General features: G+C 37.6%; 1 protein-coding gene across 2 annotated transcripts in view; it reads left to right on the top strand.

Annotated features, from left to right (window-relative positions):
• The window catches only part of METTL25 (methyltransferase like 25), a 126,063-nt gene extending 99,701 nt beyond the window's left edge, over positions 1 to 26,362 (top strand). Inside the window, exons 13-14 of one of the 2 annotated variants that reach the window (XR_009543338.1) lie at positions 19,837 to 21,145; positions 21,372 to 26,362. The gene's annotated coding sequence lies outside the window, so the exon portion shown is untranslated. Of the gene's footprint in view, positions 1 to 19,836; positions 21,308 to 21,371 lie in introns of those variants that run through there. The other variant, XM_060165092.1, reaches the window with a different exon arrangement.
• The last annotated feature ends 776 nt before the right edge of the window (positions 26,363 to 27,138 follow it).

The raw sequence follows: 27,138 nt of genomic DNA, 5'->3' as shown, positions 1-27,138 counted from the left end.
CATATTTTATACTGTGTTTTAATCTAAATTACATAAGGAAATATTCTGTGTCCTTAAAGGAATATGTGTCTTATAATTGGGATATTCACTTTAAGGATTCTTGGGGCTATTTATCTTACTAAAATAAAGGATGGGTTGTCACTTTATGAATCATCTGGTACTCTGTAAAAAACCAATCTAGGAGAAGCAGGAGTGAATAAGAAAAGACCCACACTCTGCCCAGTATGGTACAGAGTCCTTTCATTAGCAGAAAACTTGAGGTTTCTAATACACACAGAAGAGATGGACAACTGGGAAAAAGCTTCCTTGATTCTCAGCTAGAGACTGCATAAAATTCTCCCAGAAGAAGAAGTAACTGCTTTCTTAAATTTTAGAGTCTATACACAGATGAGAATAATTTTTTGCTTTGGGTTGTGATACTGAGTTTGTAGCCAGTATATGTGTGAATGATCAGGTGCTTTGTATACCTAGTACAACACTGGGAAAATTAGCCATTTTTTAAGTTTTTTATGCTGAAAACTTTAAACATATCCAGAAGTGGAGAGTAGAGTATAATAAATCCCCATGTACTCATCACAAACTTCAGTAATTATAAACATTTTACCAATCTCGTTTCCTCAGGACACACATGAAAGTGCACACAGACACACATTTGCCACCCATACTCACCTTCCCTGGAGAATTTTAAAGTAAATCTCAAGCAATTTGTTATTTCACATAAATACGTAAATATATATTTCTAAGTTAAGGATTTCTTTCCACAATAATCTATTACTTACCCTCATTCACATTTCCGTGATTAGCTCAAAATGTCTTTTATATCAGTTGGTTCAATTCAGAATCAAAACAGGGTTCACACATTTGCATTTGGTTGATGCGTCTCTTTAGGTTGCTTATTTTATTCTATTTTATTTCCTTATATTGTTTGCTATATGAGTATCTAACTCAGGAGCAGAAAACCGTTCCAAGCCTACCTTCTTTCCTTTCATAATTTTAACTTCTATGTAAAATTTTAAACTTTTTTTCTGATGCCCAAATATTTATATAACATTCATTTCTCCTTATAATAAAGAAAAAAAAAGAACCTTATATAGGTAAAGCTCTACTTATATGGGTAAAGAGAAGTGAATTACAAATGTTTTAATACCAAGGAAAGTATGTAGTAACTTCCTAGTGTTTCAAAACATTGTCAGAAATTGCATTTACCAATTAGAGCTTTCCATTTTGTATTAATCAGAGACAAATGTGAGATTCCAGCATCTAATCAACATGAGATGATCTGTACAGTCACACTGAGATGATAACATTTCAGCAGAAAGCAAAGAAATACAATATTTTGGTAGGACTTTATACACGTGAATCCCTGTTGCACTGTTTGTAGACTCATCTCATAAAAACCGCTCTTTGAGAACTCGTTTACAAGTTGAATGAAAGAGTGGTGCATTAGCAGGAGCACCAATTCTGACAATTACCTTCTGGGTGAGTTAAAGCAAGACTCTTAATATCTCAGAGCCTCATTTGTAAAGTAGGGTTTTATTTAATATTTATTTTATAAACATTTATTGAATGCCTACCATGTGTCAGAGATTATGCTAGGTAGGCACTGGCAGTATGGAGGCAAACAAGACATGTCCCTGTCCTCAGAGTTCAGTGAAGAAGACAATAAAATTACTAATTACAGTAATTAGAACTATAATTACTGAACAGGGCTGAGAGGATCAGGGCATAGGATTCTTTAGAGTATCTTCAAATCAATAGACTTAGGGGGAAGAAGGACTCAGTAATATTAGTACCGTTGTTGAAATTCATGTGACTTAAGTTGTTTTGTGTCCTTGCCTGAGTCACTTAACTATTCGGTGTGCCTCAGTTTTCTCATCTGTAAAAAATAATGTAAGAATAGAATTTACTCATAAGGTTATTAAGAGGATTAACGGACTAAATATATGTTATTCAACTCCCCCAAAATATCTCCAGCCACCCTGTTAATCAAGCAAAACTAAATTTATTAGAATTCTCTTCAGCAATAGAGGACTTCCCCTTGACAGTCTTGACTGTCTCTGAAGGAGGAAGTCAGGAAAGGATATTTATAAGATTTGGAAGTCTGGGCTCAAGGAGCTTAAGGCAGCTTTTTTAAGGTGGAGAACAGACTGGGATTGGGGAAATTTCATGACGTAAGTTTTATGGTTAGTATCTATAGCAAGGTGAGGGTCTTGAACCGAGTCTTGATAAGTAAACTGTTGCTTGATAAGTGAACTCTCTGCCAAGGAAAGCAGATTGTTTGTCTGAGATAAATTAATATATGGGAATTTCCTGAAACAAACAATGAAGTTATTTATTGGTTTACAGTCTTATCTTTCCTGGGGAAAGTTTTCTTGCAAAAAACAAATAAATCATGTTGAAACAGGTGGTCTCAGTTCTTAGACCCCATAGCTCTGTCACATTGATGCAGATGGTTGCGGTTCTCCATGTAAAGTACTTAATTCCTGGCACATAATGCATAATATAAAAGCAATAGTTGTGTTTTTTAAATGTCCTAGAGGGAGAGAAATGGAAACTTATTTATAAGTTATGACATTGATTTTGTAGGGAAAAAAATGTGTTCTAGATTCTAATCAGACAACTTACAAATGGATTTTTAGTGTCCCCATTCAAAATTTGAGGAATTGTCCACATTTAAAAGTGGATTTGATTACTGGATGAAGAACATTACTTTATGCTCAGTAGTATGTTTCACAGCAATTTTGCTTGCTGACATAATCTGTCATTTTAAGATTAATATTCATTTTTAGATTAATTTGTAACAGTGATTGCTCTGTATCTATAGGTATAAATGCTGAGACTTATGCAAAAGACCTCCCACACTACATGTATCTGTTGATTGTTCTTTAATTGGCGTTTCTAGCTACTGTGCATAATAATAATTATTATTATTACCCTCTTTAACATGCATAGTTATTCCAAAGTCTTTGTCATGAGGCATGAGGTTTCTTTTTTTCCTGGATGGCTATGAGCTAAATTGACTGCGTTTTTTTTTTTGTTTTTTTTTTTTGTGGTACGCGGGCCTCTCACTGTTGTGGCCTCTCCCGTTTCGGAGCACAGGCTCCGGACGCGCAGGCTCAGCGGCCATGGCTCATGGGTGCAGCCGCTCCGCGGCATGTGGGATCCTTCCGGACCGGGGCACGAACCCGTGTCCCCTGCATCGGCAGGCGGACTCTCAACCACTGCGCCACCAGGGAAGCCCAACTGCGTTTTTTTAATACATGTTTGTTTGTTTTTTTTTAATTGAGATATAGTTGGTTTACATATTATATAAGTTTCAAGTGTACAACATAGTGATTCACAATTTTTAGAGGTTATACTCCATTTATAGTTTTTATAAAATATTGTCTATATTTCTTGTGCTGTATATCCTTGTAGCTTATCTATTTTATACATAGTAGTTTGTACCTCTTAATTCCCTACCCCTATCCTGCTCCTCCTTCCTTCCCTCTCCCCACTCACAACCATTAGCTTGTTTTCTATATCTGTGAGTCTGTTTCTTTTTTGTTATTCTAAACAAAATATAAACTAGTGAACAAATATTCACTAGTTTGTTTCATTTTTTAGATTCTACATATAAGTGATAACATATAGTATATGTCTTTCTCTGTCTGACTTATTTCACTAAGCATAATACCCACCAAGTCTATCCATTTTGTTGCAAATGGCAAAATGTCATTCTTTTTGACGGTTGAGTAGTATTCCATTCCATATATATGTGTGTGTGTGTATACACATACATGTATATGAATAGTACATATATAAATAAATATATGAAATTTCCATATGCTCTATTTTTTTCCTTCCAGTTTCATTGAGATATAACTGACATACAGTACTGTTTAAGTTTAAGGTGTACAGCATAATGATTTGACTTACATACATCATGAAATGTTTATCACAATAAGTTTAGTGAACATCCATCACCTCATGTAGATACAAAATTAAAGAAAGAAAAAAACACTTTCCTCATGATAAGAACTTTCAAGATTTACTCTCTTAAAAACTTTCATATATAACATATAGCAATGTTAATTATATTTACGTTGTGCACTATGTTCCCTGTTACTTATTTATCTTATAACTGGGAGTTTGTACCTTTTGACTGCCTTCATCCAATTCCCCCTCACCCCATCCCCCTCCTCTTGTAACCACAAACCTGATCTCTTTTTCTATGAGTTTGTTTGTTTTTATTTGTTTTTAAAGTATAATTTACCTACAGTTAACACTATGTTAGTTCCTGTTACACAACATAGTGATTTGATATTTCTGTACATTTCAAGATGATCACCATGATGGCTCCAGTTATTATCTGTCACCATACAAGATAATGCACAGTTATTTTTTTAATTGAAGTGTAGTTGATGTACAATGTTGTGTTAATTTCTGCTATACAGCAAAGCGATTCAGTCATATATATATATATATTTCTTTTTTTATCAATATATTCTCTTCCATCATGGTTTATCACATGATATTGAATATAGTTCCCTGTGCTATACAGTAGGACCTTGTTGTTTATCCATTCTATATATAATAGTTTGCATCTGCTAACCCCAAACTCCCAGTTCATCCCTTCCCCACCCCCCCACCCTTGCCAACCACACTGTACATTTCATACCCATGACTCTTTTGTTTTGCAGCTGGAATTTTGTACCTCTTAATCTCCCTCACCTATTTCTCTCCCTCCTTGTCCCTGACCCACTCCCCTCTGGCAACCACCTGTTTGTTGTCTGTATCTATGAGTCTGTTTCTGTCTAGTTATGCTTATTCATTTGTTTTGCTTTTTAGATTCCACATATAAGTGAAATCATTCAGTATTTGTCTTTCTCTGTCTGACTTACTTCACTTAACATAATATCCGCCAAGTCTATCCATGTTGTTGCAAATGGGAAAATTGTGTTATTTTTTTATGGCTGAGTAATATTCCATTGTGTGTGTGTGTCACATCTTTCCATTCATCTCATTCATCTACTGAGGAGCATTTAGGTTGCTTCCATATCTTGCATATCTTGGCTATTGTAAATAATGCTGCAGTGAACACAGGGGTGCATTTATCTTTTCAAATTAGTGTTTTTGTTTTCTTCAGATAAATACCCAAGAGTAGAATTGCTGTATCATATGAAGTTCTATTTTTAGTTTTTTAAGGAATGTCCATCTGTTCTCCGTAGTGGCTGTGCCAATTTACATCCCCACCAACAGTGCACGAGGGTTCCCATTCCTCCACACCCTCTCCAGCATTTGTTGTGTTCTTTTTGTTGATAGCCATTTCTGACAGGTGTGAGGTGATATCTCATTATGGTTTTGATTTGCATTTCCTTGCTCATTGGTGATGTTGAGCATCTTTTCATGTGCCTTTTGACCATCTGTATGCCTTCTTTGGAAAAATGTCTATTCAGATCCTCTGCTCGTTTTTGATTGGGTTGTTGGGGGTTTTTTTGATGTTGAGTTGTATGAGTTCTTTGTATATTTTGGATATTAACCCCTTATTAGATGTGTCATTTGCATATATCTTCTCCCATTCAGTAGGTAACCTTTTCATTTTGTTGTTAGTTTCCTTTGCTGTGCAAAAGCCTTTCCATTTGATGTAGTCCCATTTGTCTATTTTTGCTTTTTTTTTTTGTTTCCTTTGCCCAAGGAGACATATCCATGAATTATTGCTAAGATCAGTGTCAAAGAGCTTACTTCCTATGTTTTCTTCTAGAAGTGTTATGGTTTCAGGTTTTACATTTAAGTCTTCAATCCATTTTGAATTTATATTTGTGCATGGTTTGAGAGAGTAGTCCCCTTTGATTCTTTTGCATATAACTGTCCAGTTTTCCCAACACTGTTTGTTGAAGAGACTGCCTTTTCCTCATTGTATATTCTTGCCTCCTTTGTTGGAGATTAATTACCCATAAAAGTGTGGGTTCATTTCTGGACTGTCTATTCTGTTCCACTGATCTGTGTGTCTGTTTTTGTGCCAGCACCATACTGTTTTGATTACTGTAGCTTTGTAGTATTTGGAATCAGGGAGCATGATACCCCCAGCTTTGTTGTTCTTTCTCGAGACTGTTTTGGCTTTTTCAGGGACTTTTGTGTTTTCATACAAATTTTAGAATTATTTGTCCAAGTTCTGTGAAAAATGCCATTGGTATTTTGATAAGGTCCCATATGCTTTAAATTTAAGAATTATACATCTAAATACCTTTCGAGTCAAAGAAGAAAGTGGAAATCAGAAAATATTTTGAATAATAATGAAAATAATTGAATTGAATTATAATTTTTCATTACAGATCATTGTAATTTTCATTACAAATTAGACATCAAAACTTGTAAGATGAGCTAAACCATGATATAAGGAAATATTAGCTGTGAACACGTAATAGCAAAGAAAAAGACCGAAAATCAAAAGATTAGTAGTTAGTGGAAGGAAAACACACAGAGAGATAATTAACACCTCTAAAAGTTGGTTCTTAGATAACTAATGAAATTGACACAACTCTGAAAGAGTAATCATTTAAAAAAAAATAAAACAGTTAAATAACTAAGGAATATAAAAGGGAACATCACTATAGATCCTACAAAAATTAGAACGGTAATAAGAATATTATGAACAGCTTTATACTGATAAATTTGAACATTTGTGTAAAAAGGAAATTTTTCTCAAAGAAATGCAATATGCTAAAATTGCCGAAAGAAGAAAAATAAAACATAAATAATCATATAACTGTTATATTGAATCTGTAATTAATCCTCTATTAATTTCCTACATCTCAATAAAAGTACTTTGTGGATGTTAAATGTAATTCAGTTACCTACTATCTTGTTAGTTCGCAACTATGCGACTATAACACTTAAGGTTGGGGAGAAAGATTTAAAAGCTGTTGATAGTTCCTAATCTTCAGGAGTTCATAATCTAGTCATTGAGACACATATGAGAGGCATATGGAAGAGTTAAGCGTTAGATAATGACATTTGGGAGGAGAAGAAGAAAGTGTCTACATAAACACACAATGCTTTACCATGAACTATGTCCTAGATTGTTGACTTCTGTCCCATTCTTCCCCTTAATTATAGTTTCCTTTGGGTTATTTCTAAATGTGGTCAGTAGAATGGCTTGTTTTCGTGGAGGAGAGGACTGTTTAAGAAATAATCTGTTATGTGCTCTGGTTAACGTGTGACCAAAGGAACTGAAAGTCTCCAAACCTTCCCAGATGATTTGTACTTGGCCAGTGATACTACTGGCTACATGTATGGGAATTTATTAGTTGATGTATTTATCTCAGTGGATTTCCTCATTAAGTTTGCAGATGTTTTTTCAATGAAAGACCTTTTTTTTTTAACTGTACTGTTTTTATCAGAATTTTCCAATGAACAATCCAGAATAAGAGAGTTAACACATTTCAGCACAGAACAGAGTAGCGTGTATTTAAAATTCATGGGAGGAAAAGCCTTTAATTTGTACTCAGTTATGATTGAACATGTTGGATTTTAGAAAAATAGAGGCAGTATGGAAATTCCAATCTGAAATTCAACACATTGCTTTCCATTTAGTCAACATGGGGTTTGGTGTGCATCAGTTAATCATGTTGAACTAAATGCACATGTATTCAGAGTTAGCTGCCCTCTCAGGAAAGAATCCACTCTTCTAATACTGCCACAACTCTTTTAAGAAAATTAGTTGATGGTGGTTTTCCATCGAGTAAACTATACTCAAATAATGTGTTTCAAGGAAAGATAAAACAATTCCAGATCCATTTGATTATGACAACAGACATCTCTGGTGCTCTGGTGACTTCAGACTATTTCCAATTTTAGTAGACAATATAACTATGCAGGTAAAGCTCTGTGAATAAAGGCATAAGGGACAGATTTTTTAATCATAAAGAAAAAATGTTAGTGCTCTATTTCCACTTTAATCCAAAAGGAAAGGAACTAAAAATAAAATTGAAGGCAAAGGAGAGGGTTCACTTTTAATGTATAGGATGTTGACCATCTTTTTATGTATGTAAACAATGCCTTTAAAGGCTCCACATTTACATTCATGTCACCAGCTTATACTATGTTTGGGAAGTCATCCCTTCACAGCAGGTTTTACTGTACTGAAGAGTGATATTTAGTAGTTTTGAGGATCGGCATTTACAGTGTAAGAACTGAAAGCTTTTGCAAGGTAAATGATTTTCTTGGATAACTTTTCTCTAATTAATAGCAAATACTGTCCGTTTCTCTTGAAAATAAACAGATCTGAATTTTTAAAAGTATGCTTCATATTTTAGATCTTTAGCGCAGTTTTTTTTTGTTTTGTTTTGTTTTTGTTTTGCGGTACGCGGGCCTCTCACTGTTGTGGTCTCTCCCATTGCGGAGCACAGGCTCTGGACGCGCAGGCTCAGCGGCCATGGCTCACGGGCCTAGCCGCTCTGCGGCATGTGGGATCTTCCCGGACCGTGGCACGAACCCATGACCCCTGCATCGGCAGGTGGACTCTCAACCACTGCGCCACCAGGGAAGCCCTCTAGCGCAGTTTTAATATACGCTTTTGTTAATGAGATTCTTGGTAATGTGTTTTCGTTCTAATAAATTGGTTGCAGATGCTTAGAGAAGAAAGGATTTCATTAAAATTGCTGCTGTTAATAGCATACCTCCTACCTTTAAGATTAATGAAACAATAGTAAATTCAACCAATATCTCCTTACTGTTCTATTATTATGAAAATTAAAACTTTATATCTCTTGGAGCTTTTTTTAGTTAATAAATAAAGCAGTGTTACAGAGCTTCTGAAGGTCATAGTAGCCTGGTGGAGTTACATCAAATACACATTTAATTTATGTCTTGATTTTTAGATTCTAAACTGTCTACAAGATGCAAATGCATAAGAAGGGTAGGATAGCTGTTTGTCAGGGCCAAAATAGAAATGCCATCTAGGAAACAGAAGACGAAATCTCTCTGACTTTTCCAGAAACAGAGTATATGTGTTTCTGATCAAGTAAGACATATAAAGTCCAACAAAACTTTATTGAACATCTATAAACTGGTGTTTTCACACTTAACCTCAATTCTCAGAACAACAAATTAATTCAATAGCGTGTATTAGGGATATAGATTGTTAGTATCAAAACAGTAATATACACCCAAGGAGCAAGCAGTAATACTTGAGAACAGTTCACCCATTTTTCATTCACTCTAGGGTTTAATTATTATCTTGAAAGCATAATGATTTCAGTGCCCAGTGTCTGCTTACAGACTTCCTTTTTGTTCTTTCCTTTTGTCTAACCCTGTGATCTCCAGACTTTGGTGAGCCAAAGAATTAAGGTGTATAGTACTATATTCAAAACGAAACAAATAACCATGTAAATGTATTTTCTATAAAAATCTGTTACAGGAAACACATTTAAGAGATCTTTCAGCTCACTGTCATAGACTTAAGAAAAAAAGATTCAATGATAAGAATCCCATTGACATTCCAAATAATGTATTTTGTTTTTACTACTTTGGATAATAGATTCATACTTGGCTTTTATTGTCTTGTAAGTATATGCTAAGTTAAAATCAGAACTTTGCAATTTAAAGTTAAAAGTGGCAGCCCGAGGCCACTTTTGAAAGAATTGAACACCAATGATAGTGGTTAGTTTGTTTTGTTTTGTTTTTATATCTTTATTGGAGTATAATTGCTTTACAATGTTGTGTTAGTTTCTGCTGTACAACAAAGTGAATCAGCTATATGTATACATATATCCCCATATCCCCTCCCTCTTGCGTCTCCCTCCCACCCTCCCTATCCCACTCGTCTAGGTGGTCACAAAGCACCGAGCTGATCTCCCTGTGCTATGCAGCTGCTTCCCACTAGCCATCCATTTTACATTTGGTAGTGTATACATGTCAATGCTACTCTCTCACTTCGTCCCAGCTTCCCCTTCCCCACCCCGTGTCCTCAAGTCCATTCTCTATGCCTGTGTATGTATTCCTGCCCTGACACTAGGTTCATCAGTACCGTTTTTTTAGATTCCATATATGTGTGTTAGCATCTGGTATTTGTTTTTCTCTTTCTGATTTACTTTACTCTGTATGACAGACTCTAGTCTAGGTCCATCCACCTCATTACAAATAACTCAATTTCGTTCCTTTTTATGGCTGAGTAATATTCCATTGTATATATATGCTGTTGTATATGTATGCCAGATAGTGCTTAGTTTTAACTTACTTGGGAAGATCAGTGAAAACCAAGAAGCTTCCTGCCCATTATATTAATTTTAATTTTAAAATATATCTTGGGACTTCCCTGGTGGCACAGTGGTTAAGAATCCACCTGCCAATGCAGGGGACTCAGGTTCGAGCCCTGGTCCGGGAAGATCCCACATGCCGTGGAGCAACTAAGCCCATGCGCCACAACTACTGAGCCTGCGCTCTAGAGCCCGTGAGCCACAACTACTGAAGCCCATGTGCCTAGAGCCCGTGCTCTGCAACAAAGAGAAGCCACCGCAATGAGAAGCCTGCACACTGCAACAAAAAGTAGCCCCCGCTCGCTGCAACTAGACAAAGCCCACGCACAGCAATGAAGACCCAACACAGCCAAAATAAATAAATAAGTAAAATAAAAAATAAATAAAAATTTAAAATAAATCTTAAGATAATTACTAAAAATAAACCTAAAGATAATTGCCAATTATTAAATACCAACTACTTTGACATTTTATATATCATATATACAAGGGCCACCCCAGAAGAATCAGAGAGGGGGTTTTATAAAGAGGCCTGTAAATGAAATTTGAAAATTCCAAAGAGAATTTTAAAAACAGCGAACTAAATAGATGACCACACAGCATAATGTTAGGACAATGACATTCCAAAAAGCTGGTGGGCATATAGCAATGCTTAAAACTTCAACATATGAGTTATAGAGTATATTTCTTAGTTACCAGTACTGATCTTTCTGGACACCAGAGTGATAAGCTAAAATTGTAAGAAATTATTCCAGTATGTAATAACACTTCTTTTTACATTGAAGTCCACGCCAGTGGCATGCTTCCTTGTCCAAAGATTAGCTTCCAGTCGTAGAAATAATATGGGAAGCAAAGATTAAGCAGGAGATTCCCTGCATCACCTTTTTTTCCTCAAGTAAGCTGAGCTTAGAGTTGTATTACGCAAAATTGCACTCTGCAGACCAACAGCATCAGCATCACCTGAGAACTTGTTAAAAATGCAGAATCTCAGTCCCTACCCCAAACCTACTCAGTCAGAATAGGTATTTTAAGAGACCCCCAAGTGCTTAACATTTGAGAAGACAGCCTCTTTAAGGCTCCTCTGAGAGAGTTTTATGCCCAAGAACACAGAAGACCCTGCCAGGCCCCTTAGTATCTGCTGCATTCCCAGGTTAGGGAGCATGCAAATCCCGAGGGTGCTCACTCACAGCCCTGCCCTAAATGGACCACATCTTGCCTCATGCTCGAGAGGTCTGTACCTAAGAATATTAGACCTCCCTCTCTTCAGTCACTGCCGAAGAATAAATACAAAGGAGACCAGAATTTCACAAATTCCTTCTGCCTTCAGCTGACATTTTTTAACAGGCATTACTGCAACAGGACTTGTTAATAAATTTGGGGATTGAATTGTGGGGTTTTTTGCAGCCATTTCTCACAACTGACTAAGGCTATGTCTTTTCAATATAATGTAAAAGATTTAGTTTGTAAGTAAAATTTAAGAATGTGAAAATGTTCTGTATTATCTGTATATTTACCATAAAACTCTAACATATATATGAATTAGGACCAACTCTTCAAAAGGCCTTCATATCTTTTGGTAGATGCTCCACATTTTATTCCGTTTATCTTTCTTTTTCTGTTTATCTTTTTCTGTTTATCTCTGATTATGGTATCTTTCACCCATGCGATCTTTTCATATTAATAAAGACAGCAGACCAGTTGGCATTGGAATTTTCATAGAATTTATTTTAAAAATCAAGATACAGTGAATCTATTGAGGCAAACAAATCAGGTTCCTGGGCTAAACCTCAAATTGAGTTAACATACAAGCTGTCATTTTTACAAATCCATGAAAAATAAATGAGGAATTTGGCTCTCGAATAATATGATCATGCTATTTAAAACTCTTTACTTTCTCTCTTTTGGTTTAAAAAAAAAAATGAAGAAAGTATAGTTAAATTACTCACATTCCCACCACCAAGTAGTTATTTTCAGTCGGTCCAAATGCATTTATTGTTTATATTTGCCTTAACAATCAACATACCATTTATATTCTGCCTCTTTTACTTAATATTATGTAAGAAACATTTCCCCATAATTCTATACTGCCTTCATCGTGATCATTTTTAATGACTTAAGAGTCCATCCTAATGACATATACTCTATTTACCCATTATTTTATTGTTGGACCTTCCAACCTCTTGCTATTGTTCCTAAGACTGTTGTGAATACATTTGAGCATATGACATTCTCTTCTTCAATCATTTACACTGTATGACTACATTCCCAGAAGGATAATTGCTAGTTAAAGGTTGATAATACTATTAAGTGTATTATACACATTAACTATTTAGGAACTCTGCTTTTTTCAATCCAGGGCCAAATTTGGATTTAGTTCTTTTCATAAAAGCTGCCAGCTTGGGAAATCATTGATGGTTAAACATAGAATCCACAGACAGCTTCAATAACAATGAACTGCAAACCCTGAATAGGCTCCTGCCTAGATATTTGTACATAAAATATAAGGAAACATAGGCAAGCAATCTACTAATGACTAGACAGAAATCAGTTCAGATAACTGAGGTCTACATAAGTGTGCCAATAAATTAAATTCAAAGATACCCTCCAAAACTGCACAAATGACCATTCACCAAATATAAGAATAAATACAGGGCTTCCCTGGTGGCGCAGTGGTTGAGAGTCTGCCTGCCGATGCAGGGGACACAGGTTCGTGCCCCGGTCCGGGAAGATCCCACATGCCGCGGAGCGGCTGGGCCCATGAGCCGTGGTCGCTGAGTCTGTGCCTCCGGAGCCTGTGCTCCACAATGGGAGAGGCCACAACAGTGAGAGGCCCGTGTACCGCAAAAAAAAAAAAAAAAAGAAAAGAAAAGAATAAATACAAAGAACTTTTCTATGTGCCCCATTTGATTATTAAAAAAATAATAACCTACAATTTAATCTTTCTTGTAACCTCTGTTTTTGTCTTCCCCAAAGAATCCACCTCCAGTCTAGTAAATGCTAAAAGCACATAGTTTAACTGAAATTATGAGCAGCCACAGAAGGCCAATTTAAACAGATGTCATAATCAAAACAAATTTTACCCCACTCACATGTATTAGTTAATAGATGTCAAAATGGCCAGCTTGACAGGAAGAGAAGAAGGAGCCACTTCAGTTACAGATTTCATGAAACCCCCCAAGTAGTTCCTGTTATATGCAGTCCAAAGGTGTTGCATAAGCCCCTTTCTGGCAAGTAGGGATACATCATCAATTTCTTTGACAGTTTTGGAAGTCTACTATTCAAATTGCTCTTTCACCATTGCAGCCTCCATGGAAGCTTCCAATATGTTAACATAATTCCAGATTCACTATTCTCAAGTGTGTTGGCATCTGAGAGCTCTCTGAAGGAGTCTCCTTGAGTAGCCAGATCTGTTTTTAAAATTTTAGAGGTTACTCCAACTTTATATTTCTCTTATATACCTACGTACCATTATACAGAGTGTCCTTGGCAACTACTCAAATTTTAAAAGGTTTTTTAAACTCCAAATGACATGATGGATTATAATAATAATGCCAACTAAATATTTATTGAGTGCCTACTCTATGCTAGGTGCTGTTCTAAGCACTTTGTATTTATTAACTTACTTTATAATCTTTATAGCAATCCTAAGAGGAAGGGACTGTATTATTTCTGCTGCTTTACTGAAGGGAAAATTGAAATACAGAAAGGTCCAGCAACTTGCTCCGAGTTGGAGGAGGCATGGGAATGGTAAAGTCAAGATTCACATTCAGGCATCTGGCTTCAGAGTCTAACTGCTTAGCCACTACAGATGCTGTCTTACTTCTTGAATATTTGAGGGTCTTCTGTGTTGGTCTTAATGATTTGGTTTCCTCTTGAGACAGTCAAGATATTGGTGGATGCATAATCCTATAAACTTCAAGTAATTGATGATTTCTTGGTTGTCCTGCCCCTAAAGGACAGGTCTCATAATCTACCAGTCAGATGGAACTGTTTTTGCAAATGGCAGGAAAAATATTTGTTTTTTTCTGAGACACATAAAAAGAGTTTCATTATTAAAATGAAGGGAAATATGTGTACAACTAAAATCATAGGTAAAGTGTTCTTGAATTTTCTGCTCCAAATAGTAATAGATATTTGCTTTATTTTTTTATATTGGAAAATTAAAGCTGAGAGTTAAAATCACTTTTTCCAAAATCATCTAACTAAAACTGGGAGGTACTAAAACTCAAAATAAATGACAATTATAGACAATATTCAGAGAAGGCCACTCAGTGACATGTCTGGAACAAGACAGACAAGCCCATTCTCAACATCTCTCTTCTGGCTAACATGTAATTCCAACTTCATAGCAGTGACTACTCTCAACCCACTTTAATCCTCCTGCCTTCTATGTTAAAAAAAGAATAAGTAAGACCAGTTATTGAATTTCCCTAGCTTTTTGACAACCTCCAATTCAAAACTGGACCTCATGTTTTTAAATCCTTCCTACAACCATGCATTACAAGCCCAAATCCTATAAGAAGTTCCTAAAAACTCTCTCTTACTGAGACAATCCCCCATTCTCCTGGAGTGCATGCCCCCCGGCTGCGGTCAGCGAAATAAATCTAGTTCGGACTACAGTTTTGTTCTTAGTGCCCTTTGGTTGATGGGCTATAAAAGTTTCTAGATTGTTTCTCTAGGTGGAAGGTGGTGCTAAAGCACACTGAAGAGCAATATTGGAGAGAAAACTAAAAATTCCATTTCAGATATGTTGAGTGCAGGATACTTTTGAGAAATTCAAGGAATATTAAAGAAACACGGGTCTAAAAGGGTCTGTAGAACAAAGGGAAAGCATGGATACAAATGTAGAAGTTATCAACGTATAGATGGAAATTGAAGCTAGAACATGAATGAGATCACTCAGTGCAAAAAGCCTAAGGAGAAAAGAATGGAGAAACTAAAACTCCAATATGAAGTTTTGGTAGAGAAGTGTGAACAACAAACGCGGCTGCGAAAGCACATCCAGAGATAAAGCAGAAGGACCAGGAGCAGATCATCATGTGAATCAAGGAAGAGGATATCTCAAGGCCTATGGAGTAACCAATGGTTGGAAGCATTTGAAAGATCCAGTAAGAAGAGAACGGGGAAATTCCCACTGAAGTCCGTCATTGACATTTTTTGTGAAAGATTTTTCAGAATTTTGATGGAAGCAGAAGCCAGAATAAATGGCCGTGGGATAAGTATGAGGTAAGCTAAGTGAAGGAAGAAAGAAGGGTCTTCCAGGAGGAGGGACAGAGTGATAGTGCTGTAAATAGTGGTTAAAAGAATGGGTTCTAGAGAGACTGATCAGAGTTCAAATCCCAGTTGTGTCCCTCGCTAGCTGTGTGACCTTAGTTAGGTTAGTTAACTTATTTGTGCTTCAGTTTTTCCATCTGTCAACCGGGGGAAAAACAGTAACCACGTGCAGTTATGAGCAGAAAGAGATCAAGTAATAGAGATCCTTGTATATAGTAACGTCTCAATAAGGACAAGTAACAATTATTGCAAAAACATGAGAGAGCATGACTCCATTAGGGGCTTGAAAGTTGTTTAATGTGAATGGTGAGTATGGAGATAAGACCAGACAGGTTGACAGGGTCCTAGGCCTGGAAGCCGTGAATGACATGCCAAAGAGATACATTTCCTCTCAAGGCATAAAAGGTTCATTGAGGGAGTTTAGGAAGAGAGTGATGTGATTATAGTTCTAGTTTAGAAAAATCTCTCTGACTATATACCTACAGGATGGATTGGAGTAGAATCAAGCTGAAGTCTAGGGCAGCAGTTAGGACCCCATTTCAAAAACCTAAAAAAGAGATAATGCCTTGATTAGGGCAGCAGAAGTAGAAATGGAAAAGAAAAAAGTTAAATCAAGGAGGTAAAATTATCATGACTTGGTTACTGATCCTATATTGTAGGTGAGACAGAATGAAGTCTAGGATACTCACCCTTCACCTCCCCTCAAGTTTCTAGCCTGGGTGACTAGCTAAGTAGCACAGCCATTTACTGAGGAAGAAAGTCTAAGAAGGAACAAAGGTCTAAGGGGTTGCTTATTGTTCAATTTTGGATATGCTGTGTCTGATAATACCCACATGTTGAAGATATCCAATATGCAACCTGGAACCCATAGGAAACTTTGAGCTGAAGATCTATTAATGCTTGTTTAAATCATGACCGTTCAAGGGGTTACTGAGGAAGAATATCTAGAAAGAGAAGAGTATTGAAAAAAATGTCATTCAGAGAGATTATCTAGGCAAATAACATTAGTTGACAACAGACAAATGCTAAATCTTCTTGGGAATTTCTTAGAAGACAAATGATGGCAACTGCTATATCCAGCTAACATCCAGCTTCTTTTATTCAACAGTGGAGAATTTACGATGAGACGGGGAGTGGGGACCAGGGGGAAGGCTAACCCCTCTCTCCTCCACTCAGCCTCCCAGCCTCTCCTCACGGTCCATGTGATGTGAGAAAATAAGCATCCGGCACTGGAGAGATTGGCAAGTGGTTCCTTGAGAGTTAACCAAGCTTCAGGGTGGTAGGTGTTTGGTGAATAAGGTGATAGTATAGGGTCGTTGGTTTTCTCTAAATAAGGATTTCCAGAAGCCCTCGGTGGAAAGGACCACAACAATGGGAGAATGAGTGAGAAGGGGGAAGAACACAGTAGGTTACATGTAAGAGCATGAGCGGACAAGATGGGGTGGTGCATGTGTTTTGTCCACTCAGGAAGGATGGCCAGGTGAAGGCATGTAGTCCAAGCTTGTGGTATTTCAAACAGAGGCCATGAGAGGCTTCCGATGGTCACTTTCTGTCTCTGCGCATGGTAATTACCTCATCCCAGGCAGTAGATGTTGCACACTAGCCCAAGTCAAACCCTTTGCCTTAACTTTTTGCCTGGTAAGCTCTGCTCACGTTTCACAACCCATCTGAAATATCACCTTCTCAGGAAAAACCAGGACTCTCATTGAGCACATAATGGATATTGGCAGGATATTAAGCAGTTAGTGGGAAAATGATCACACTGAAACAATAATAATAATAACATTGAGCCTTGAGTTGGGAAGCCTATGTTCTCTTCCTGGTTTTGCCACCAAGTATGTGACCCTGGGCAAGTCACTTCACCTCTTCAGGTCTCAGTTCCTTTATTTACATAATGAGAGAGTTTATATAATGAGAGTCAATGAGAGAATTTACATAATGAGAGTCAATGAGTTCTATGATATTTTATAAGTAGCCCATGACACCATGGCCATCGGTAGGTTGAGAGGCAGAATGCAGACTGAGTGGGCTGCCCCAGAATGCTGGTAGGGCTGACAGAAACCCCTGCTAATAGATCAGCATTACAGATCATTCCAAAGAAAGCTATACCATAAAGCAAGCCTACTAGCAGCCTGGCTTTCCTTGGTGTGCTGCCCTCAACAGCAGAGCCTGCTCAGTCTTAAAGGACCAGGACAGTTACCCTACCTTGGATTCTCTATGGGATCTGTTTAGGTTATCTCAGAATCTGCAGGATCATTCAATTATCGGTTAACTCTTAGGGAGGAGAGAAATGAAGGAGTGAAGGGAGTGAAGGGGGAAAAACTTTGCGGAGTGGACTTCAGTGCCCTTTGCCAACCTCTTACCTTTCCTACAATTTACCCACATCACTTCTCCTTCCCTCCCTCCCACGGTCTTATTCAAAGGGATCCCTTCTCCTTTTTCTAAGGCTAGTTCTGTTATCTGTGTTCATAGGTCCAAACCTACTGCTCTAGTACAGAACAAGGGCAAATAACTAAATAATAATCATATGTTTGAGAAGGAAAAGAAAGGACAACCACCACTAGACTCTGTCCTGTATCAACATCACCGCCCTTCCTTTATATTATAAAGTTTGAGGTAAAGATCCTGATTAAGGGGAAGCCACAGCTCTATGTCTCCAGTTCCTTCCCTCATTCACTGCCAACTCACAGCAACCAGATCCCTCCCCCAGTCCCAGCAGCTGGCAACCACATCACCAGATCCACAGGATACTTTCTTGACTATACTACCGTGTCTGCCACTGTTGAGGAACCCCTTCCGTAAACTTTCTAAAACTACAGATATCATTCAGCCTAAGTAACCACATTTTTTTTCTCTTTGCCCATATCTCCTGTCAAAGGGGTGAACACAGACAGCCATGTTTTACACCCAAGACTCTCAGGACCGCAGCTGATGGGAGCATGAGTACACACCTGGTCAAGGCAACCTAGATCCTTGATGTGACCTGAAGAAAGGTTAGACCTATCAGATTCTCCCTTTCTCAGGAGTTTGAAATAGACAAAAGTATGGGGTGGAAGTTGAAAAGTCATGGTATATAAAGAGATTCTAGGGGCAGTGTTTGACCATGTGAAGCCAAAGTTATGAGGGTCAGAAACTGAATGAGCAGAGAAAGAGGTCATTAGAGAGAAGAGATAAAGCCAATACACAGAAACAGGAAGGCCATAAGATTCAGGGAGATGGAGAGAACATCTGACCCCCAAGAGTTGCTTCCCAGAAGCCAAAAGAGCCACTGCTCCTAGACTGTTCTCCTTCCACTATCTGTTCTCTCTCTGCCTTCTTTGAAGCCTCTTCTCTATTTGTGCTTTAACTATTAGTCTTTTCCATTGAAGGCTCTGTCCTTGGACCTTTTTCATTCTACACACTTTCTATGGGACATGGTCCTGGCTTCCAAAAGGACCTGTATCTGATGATGCTCAGATCTGAATTTCTAGGCTACCTCTCTAGGCTACCTCTCTCTCCTGAGCTCTAGACCTGTTTATTCATCTGCCTGATGGACACTGCCATTCCCATGGGCATTCCACCAGCACTTCAAAATCAACATGTCTAAAATTAAACTTCCGGTCAAACCTACTCTTCCTCTAATACTCCTTTTCAGTGAAGTAAACTTTCAGCTGAAAACTATAACCACCCTAGTGGTTATAGTTTTTATATATATATATGTATATATATATATAGTTTATAGGTTATAACCACTATAACCTTCCAATCCATTGGAACATTAAGTCATGTTCATTCAACCTCCTACCTTTCTCCTCACTGCCTCTCCTCTCCAGTCCCACTGCTACTAAGTTCAGAGCCTCATAACTGCCCTTTGGTTTCCTTGGCATGAGTCTCCTACCCCTGCTTATAACTCTTCTATGGCTTTCCAGTTTTCTGACAGGAAAATCCAAACTCTTAAACAGGGCGTCCAAATCTTCCATGATGCTTCCCTTGCCTAGTTCATTCGTATAGTCTTTCTCTGCACTCCATCTAACCCCAGTTTCAAATGATCCAGACTTGCTGCAACTCCCACGGCATCTCAAGTGTTGCCTCCATCTGGACTTTGCTCTCACCGATCCTTCTTCCAGGAAGGCTAGCATCCCTTTCTCTTCCTGCCAACACTTTCCTGTGTTCTCCTTCAGTATTTATGAGCCTGCCCCCACATTTAAATACTCTTCTTTTATTATGCCCCAGTGACACAGATGACTGTGACATTTATCGCGCTTAATTTTAAAATGTTTGTATTCCTCTCTTTGACCTAGAAGGGCAGGAAATCTATCATTTTTACTGTTTGCCCTGTGCCTAGCAGTGAAAGCGTTCAGAGCATGCTGGCGAGGAAAGGAAGGAAATGAATACACTGATCCTCCAGGGGGAAGGAAACTAGCCTATCCTCTGAGAGAATCGAATAATGCCCAGTAAGTGAAGCCATGAAATTTTATGGTCATAATTTAAAATGTCCTTCAAAAAGAAAAGAAACAACAACAAAAAACCTCTCCTACAGAGTGCAAGAAAGAGCACCTTCCTCTTCCTCAGAAAGTATAATATCACTTCAGCAACTGGAAGCAGGAACCCCTCAAAGATAGGCAGCCTGTTTCCCGTAAGGATAACTGAGCAAGATGAAGCAATTTCCTCAAGTAAACAGAAACCCTCAAAAATATAAAGATTTTTCATCTACACCCCTATCTTACCAAGATGTGTGGGTGGAATTTGCTCCATTTAGACCCTGGTAAACAAAGTTAAAAATAGAGCCCATCACAAAGGAATGGTCCCAGTGCCCCAGCAGACACAGGCAGGAAAGGCTCTGTCCCAGCCGCCAACAGTGCTGGAGAGTCAGTTGGTCCCTCACTAGCTGAGCAGCCCCTGCTGCTGGCCGGCTGAAGAAAGGCTTGAGGGAATGTCTCTTCATAATTAATCCAGGTGGGAGAAGACCTCTACCCCTCTAGACTGGGTCCCGTGGGCTGAAGTGTTGAAGGAGAAACTGGGATGGTGAGTCTGTCCACAGGTGTCCCTCCCATTTGTACCATGTATCTAAGCACGCTCTCAGGTACCACTCACTAGTCCAGGAGGGAAGGAACCGACTGAAGCCAAGGATACACACTGAGAGAGCTCTTGGGTGGAAGAGGCGCTGAGGAAGGCACAAGAAGTGGGGAGGGGCCCTTCCGGAAGGGCTGCGTCAGCCAAGGGCTTTGCACCTAGTAACTTCTGTGGGGGGAAGAGGGAGCCTGAGAGAAAGAACTTTCGCCTGCCGGGATAAAATAGTAAATGCAAGCTGAATACTCTCATCAAGAGTGGGAAGCTGCTTGACTTCTGCATGCTGAGAAGGATTGTCTTCTGGACACGTCCGGGGGAGTTGGAAGGCAGGCCATGCATATTTCCCCCATTGGCCATTCCTCTGCCCCAAGGTTGCAGGCAGAGGTAAGTTTCATGCTTGCACAGGTTTCCTCTGTGTGAGTCTCTTCCCATTCTGGTTAATGCTTTCTTGTTCTCTAGGTTTCCTCATATGTGTCAATTCCTGTGAGAAGCAGTGGCTGATATTCTGCCCACACTTCCACCGCCACCCAGGTGAGGAGTAAGAACATCATCTAGGTGGCTGCCATGTGGAGAGCACATGAACAGTACGTTACCAGGCCTACTTCCTTATCTGCCTGCAGTTCTGGGCCGAAATGACTCAAAGGCAGGTACCGTGAGAAACACCACTGAATCTCCAGATTCTGACATGGAGCATTGTTCAGTCTCACATGTTTAATTAAGGTTTATTGAACCTTTATAATATAAAATACGTTATATATCATAATTCTATATGGTATAAGATGAAATAACCCAGAGCTTGTAATATTGCAGTGTTCTAAACTGAAGCGTAAAAGACGCTCTGAATGGACCTCTCAGGCTGGAGGACAGCCTAAGCAGTAAGTCTATGAAATGGGAATACAGAGGGCAGAGCTAAACCATTTCTGTGCCAGAGACCCCTTGGGCCCCTTCTCAAGCAATGTTTTTTAACATATAGTAAAATATATAATTTGACAAAGGAAGCAAATCATATAGAGACAGTTAACAACAGAGCTTCTAAAAATGATAATTTAGTAATATGTGTGTTTATTACTCATTAAATAATAAGATCAAGTAGCAGTTCTAAAAACTACTATGGGGACTTCCCCGGTTGTCCAGTGGTTAAGAATCTGCCTTCCAATGCAGGGGACGTGGGTTCGATCCCTGGTCAGGGAACTAAGATTCCACGTGCCACAGGGCAACTGAGCCCACATGCCACAACTAGAGAGCCTACGTGCCGTAACTACAGAGCCCACGTGCTGTAACTACAGAGCCCACATGCTCTGGAGCCCACTCAGTCACCACAACTAGAGAGAAGCCCGCATGCCGGAATGAAGAGCCTGCGTGCTGTAGTGAATGATCCCATGTGCCGCAACTAAGACCCAACACAGCCAAAAACAAACAAATAAATATTTTAAAATAAATAATAAAAACTACTATGATTTTGAAGTAACAATAGATGTGAGCAATATTTGAAGATATCGGCCATAGCTGTAATGTGACATGAAAATATCTGCACCTTCTATTGGCAAGAGCTTCAGGTACTGCCAGTCATACTGAGGTTTTTTGTCCACGTTTATAATAGAAGGAAACACTGAATTTCAATCAGAGGTTAGTGAAAATAAAGAAATAGGTTTTCTCCAAGATCCACGATCATGGATGCCCTGAATTCTATCTGTGGATTCCCTGGGTTCAGTATACCCTCTACCTGTAGAACACAGGAAAACAGACCACCTAAAATAACAACTATGAATAGCAATTCTTCCATATTTAGAGGAATGATATCTCCCCAAATCAGTGTAAGCCTCCACCTACACTATATGATAAACAACTATTTCAGGAGTACTTAGGTTTATGAAGGATATCAGTATTCCTTTATATATTTAAAATGTAAAATTTTATAAGGCTTACTATAAAATTATAGTAATCAAGAGTGTGATATTTGTTTAAAGACAGTTAAATAGGTGAATGGAACAAACTAATGAGTTAAGAAATAGACCCACATATACATAGGTGGTTGATTTTCAACAGAGGTGTCAAAGCTATTCAAGGGGGAAAACACTCATTTCAACAAGTGGTGCTAACAAATAATTAGGTATCAAAATGAAAAAAAAAAATCTCAACCCTTACCACGTATCACATACAAAAGGTTACTTGAAATGGATTTTAGATCTAAATGTAAGAGAAAACTAAAAACCTAGAATAGAATGTAGGAGAAAATACTTTAGTTAAGGAACGGTTCCTTAGGACACAAAAAAACATAAACCATAAGCAAAAAATCTGACAAATTGGTCTTCATTAAATTTAAAATGTCTGCTCTTGAAAAGACACTTAAGAAAATGAAAAGCAGGATACAGATTGGTAAGAAATAGTTGCAAAGCACATTCCTGATAAAGAGCTTATCAGCAGAGTATGTAAATATTAAAACAAAAACTCAGCAAAAAGAGAGGCAAAAGATTTGCACAAATATTTCACCAAAGAAGATATGCAAACAGCAATGAACACATGTAAAACTATTCAACATGATTAATCAACAGGAAAAGATGAATTAAAAGGAGATAATCACTACACACCCATTAGAATGGCTAAAATTAAAAGGATTGATAATACTAACTGTTGGAGACAATGTAGAACAACCCGAGCTTTAAAGATTGCTGATGGAGATGCAAATGATACGGTTATTTTGGAGAACAAATTTTCGGAGAACAGATTTTTATAAAGTTAAACATACCATATGACCCAACAATTCCATAGATGTTTTCCTAGGAGAAATGAAAACAGAGGTCCATACAGCAAATGTTAATTGTTGCTTTATCCATAGTAGTCAAAAATCCATCAACAGCAGAATAGATAAAAATATTGTGGTACATTCATACAATGGAATACTTCTCAGCAACAGCTAGCAATGAACTGCTGATACCAGCAACAACATGGATGAATTTCAAAAGCATTACAGTAAGTGGCTAAGCAAAATAAGCTAGACATGTGCTGTACATGCTGTATTTATATGTCATTTATACAACATTCTAGAAAAGCCAAAACTGTAGAAACAGAAAACAGATCAGTCACTGGTTGCCACTGGGCTGTGGATGAAGGGAAGAATTGCCTACAAAGGGGCATAAGGGAACTTTCTGGGGTGATGAAAATGTCCCATATGTTAATTTGGGTGGTGAACACACAACTTGCGTGTGTGTCAAAATTTATTGAACTGCACTTTAAAAGGGTGAATATTATTGCATGTGACTTGTATCTCAATAAAACCCGACTTTTAAAAAATTCTAAAGTTTTATCAAAGAGAAATGATAAATGATATTTTGTTACTAGAGCTAAATTGTCATGTTAAAGAATCCAAAATCAGGATTTTCCACCCAAAATGAAAGGCACTTGTCCATACTCTAAATACAGAGAGGAACAGATGTATTGGCTCAGTATCTTATTGGTTTTGTATGCCATTTGGAAATTGGATTGTTTTGACAAATTACTTGCTAGCCAGGAAAAGCATTAAGGGATTATTTGTCCACTGTGATTTCAGATTTTCCCTAATGATAAAATCATTTGAAATAAGAGGGCAGCCAAAGTAGTTTTACTCAGGGAGATATTATTTCATACATAGACATGTCAGAAACAGCATAAGCAAGAAAAGGAGATTACTCCAATTTTTATTTTAACTTCAAGTGTTATAAATAACAGCAGCAAACAATTTCAATGCTAAATAGCACAAAATTCAGATTTCCTTTTAAGAGCTTCTCAACTTAAAGACTTGAAATCATTTATTAATGTGGGTGTTGTAAACTTCACGTTGCAATTTGAATCTTTACTTCTCAATCCATTTTTTTAATAAGTTTATTTATTTTACTTTTGGCTGTGTTGGGTCTTCATTGCTGCGGGCAGGCTTTCTCTAGTTGCAGCAGGCGGGGGCTACTCTTCATTGCAGTGCACGTGCTTCTCATTGCAGTGGCTTCTCTGGTTGTGGAGCACAGGCTCTAGGTACATGGACTTCAGTAGTTGCAGCACATGGGCTCAGTAGTTGTGGCTAACGAGCTCTGGAGCACAGGCTCAGTAGTTGTGGCGCATGGTCTTAGTTGCTCTGCGGCATGTGGGATCTTCCCAGACCAGGGATCGAACCTGTGTCCGCTGCATTGGCAGGCAGATTCTTAACCATTGTGCCACTAGAGAAGCCCTCAATCCACCTTAATACCTACTTTAATGCTATTTGAGGATACCATCAGATTATATATCGTTGATTTTACTTGTTTATGGGCTCTAATGTCTTCCTACTGTTCTATAGAACGTTTTACTTTAATACAATTCTATGTATTTCAAGAATTTCTTTGCAGATAAGTGGTGTGTCCTTCAATAAAGCAAAGAAAAACTTTAAAATCTTCATTAAAGCAATATTCTTCATTTATTTGTTCATAGAACATTAACATTATCTTCCTTATCTAGAAGAGCTTTTTTCTCAACTACAGTTCATAGGATGAAGACCCACCACTTATTTTAAATGAGCTTCTGTGTAACTATCAAATTAAATGAATTAATATTTACCTTTGTGCTTTTTAAAAGTATTGTCATAACATTGGTTGTTTTAATGCACTAGCGGTAGATAGTTTAGTTTATTTTTATATTCTGTGTTTTTTTTTTGCCAGAAAGACTAAGTAAACTGCTAGATTAGTGCATATTTTTATATTTTTCTGCAGATATACTTGATCTCTGAGTAATTATTTGCTGTATTCACATGAGGTTTATTCTTTTGTATCTCTATGTCTACTGCCATCTAACACACTAGCTGCTAGCCACGTGGGATTATTTAAATCAGTTAAAATGAAATGAAATAAAATTAAAAATTCAGTTCCGTGCTCACACCAGACAAATTTCATGTGCTCACCAGCCACATGTGGTCCGTGGCTATCCTATGGAGCATTCCCATCATCACAACAGTTCTAGTGAACGGCGCTGGTCCAGATCAGGGTCAGAAAACTTTCTTCTCGTAGGGCCGGATAGTAAATATTGTAGAGTTTATGAGCCAACAGGCAAAACTGAGTTTACTGTTTAGGCACTTATATAACCATTTGAAAAGTAGATTTATTTTAAAATGGAAAAAACCTTCTTAACTTGCAGGCGGTGAAAAGCAGGCAGTGGGCTGGAGTTGAGCCATAGTTTGCCCAGCACTGGTGCCAGTCATTCAGTCCTTTATCCATTAAGCACATCTTTTTTGAACAGATCTATGTTTTAAGTGCTGGACTAAATATTAAGTTTAGCATAGTGAACAAGAAACATAGTCTCAGCTCTCAAGGAGTCCAGAACGTAACAGGAAAGGCACTACAACAAAAATTACACAATTAATTAGTCAATTCTTATAATTTAACAAATAAAATGAAGGAGCTAAACAGGATTTTATGAAAGGAAGTAACAGGGGAACCTAAACTGGTGTAAAAGATTGAGTTGATTCTAAAAATTATCTGCAGCTAACATTATATTTTTAATGTATAGCAACTATTTAGACTTTCCAGCTGACCCATGTGAAGAAAGCACTGTAAAAATTAATAAATCTAGGTAATATTTCTAAGTGGGCTGATGTTCAAATATATTAATTCTTACATACCATCTGTTTTATATGTGAATGATAGAAATTATATTTGCTAATATCACATTTACTGATGTTTGGTATTTTATTTTCCTCTACTAGCATCTTTTATTAGAATAAAAGTGTATAAATTAAATGCTTCCTTGTAACTAGAAAAACTTGCCATGGACTAACTCCCCAAATGGCCCCAATTTTCTATTAATTCTTTATATCAAAATTCAAATTGAACCCGTTGTTAAAGAAAACAATGTGATGCATATAAACCTAGGCTACTTTGACAGATATTTTTTTAGAACATATGACTTCTTTTCATTTATGAGAACTCAGTATACATAATCAGCACAACAAAACAAAATAAAAATATACACTATACTGTCTTCCCATATAATGGCAGTGTTTCTCAAGATTATATTTGATTTTCTGAGGTCTTTATGGCACTTTGCAGCTCTTTTAAATGTGGCCTTTTTTATGGTGGTGTCAAGAGCTTGCTGTAAATCCAAATATTTAATCACTGAGCACGTGAGAGAGAGTTGAGTGAGCAGAAGCCATTCTGAATTGAGCACACACCTTGAATGACAAATAGGCCAAACTGAAATTGTTTATAGATTAAATCATGTGCCGTATATCTGCTTTGTTTCAATAAATAAACCCCAAACTTAAATGCAGCTGATTATACATCAAGATGAGGACAAAATAAAGGGGATAAAATATTTCCTAAAACTCCATTTTCATGACATGGAGTTTAATTCTTCAATTTCAGTGAAATTAACAGATCCTGCTGACTCAGTTTTAAGCTGTTCTTTTATGATGACAAATGATGTACAGCAAGAAACTAGAATTTGACCTTCCCTTCGCAGCTTCTTAGAACAGTGCATATTAGAATAATGCCAAGAATAGTGGGGTTTAAAAACAAATTTAAAAATCGTGACTGAATCCATCAAGAAAAGATTCCATATGTGACTCACTAGCTGCAGCGCT

The sequence above is a fragment of the Lagenorhynchus albirostris genome, chromosome 11, assembly GCF_949774975.1.
Source record: "Lagenorhynchus albirostris chromosome 11, mLagAlb1.1, whole genome shotgun sequence".
Classification (NCBI taxonomy): domain Eukaryota; kingdom Metazoa; phylum Chordata; class Mammalia; order Artiodactyla; family Delphinidae; genus Lagenorhynchus; species Lagenorhynchus albirostris.
The sequence above is the reverse complement of the archived record's forward strand: the minus strand, read 5'-3'. Positions and strand labels throughout refer to the sequence as shown.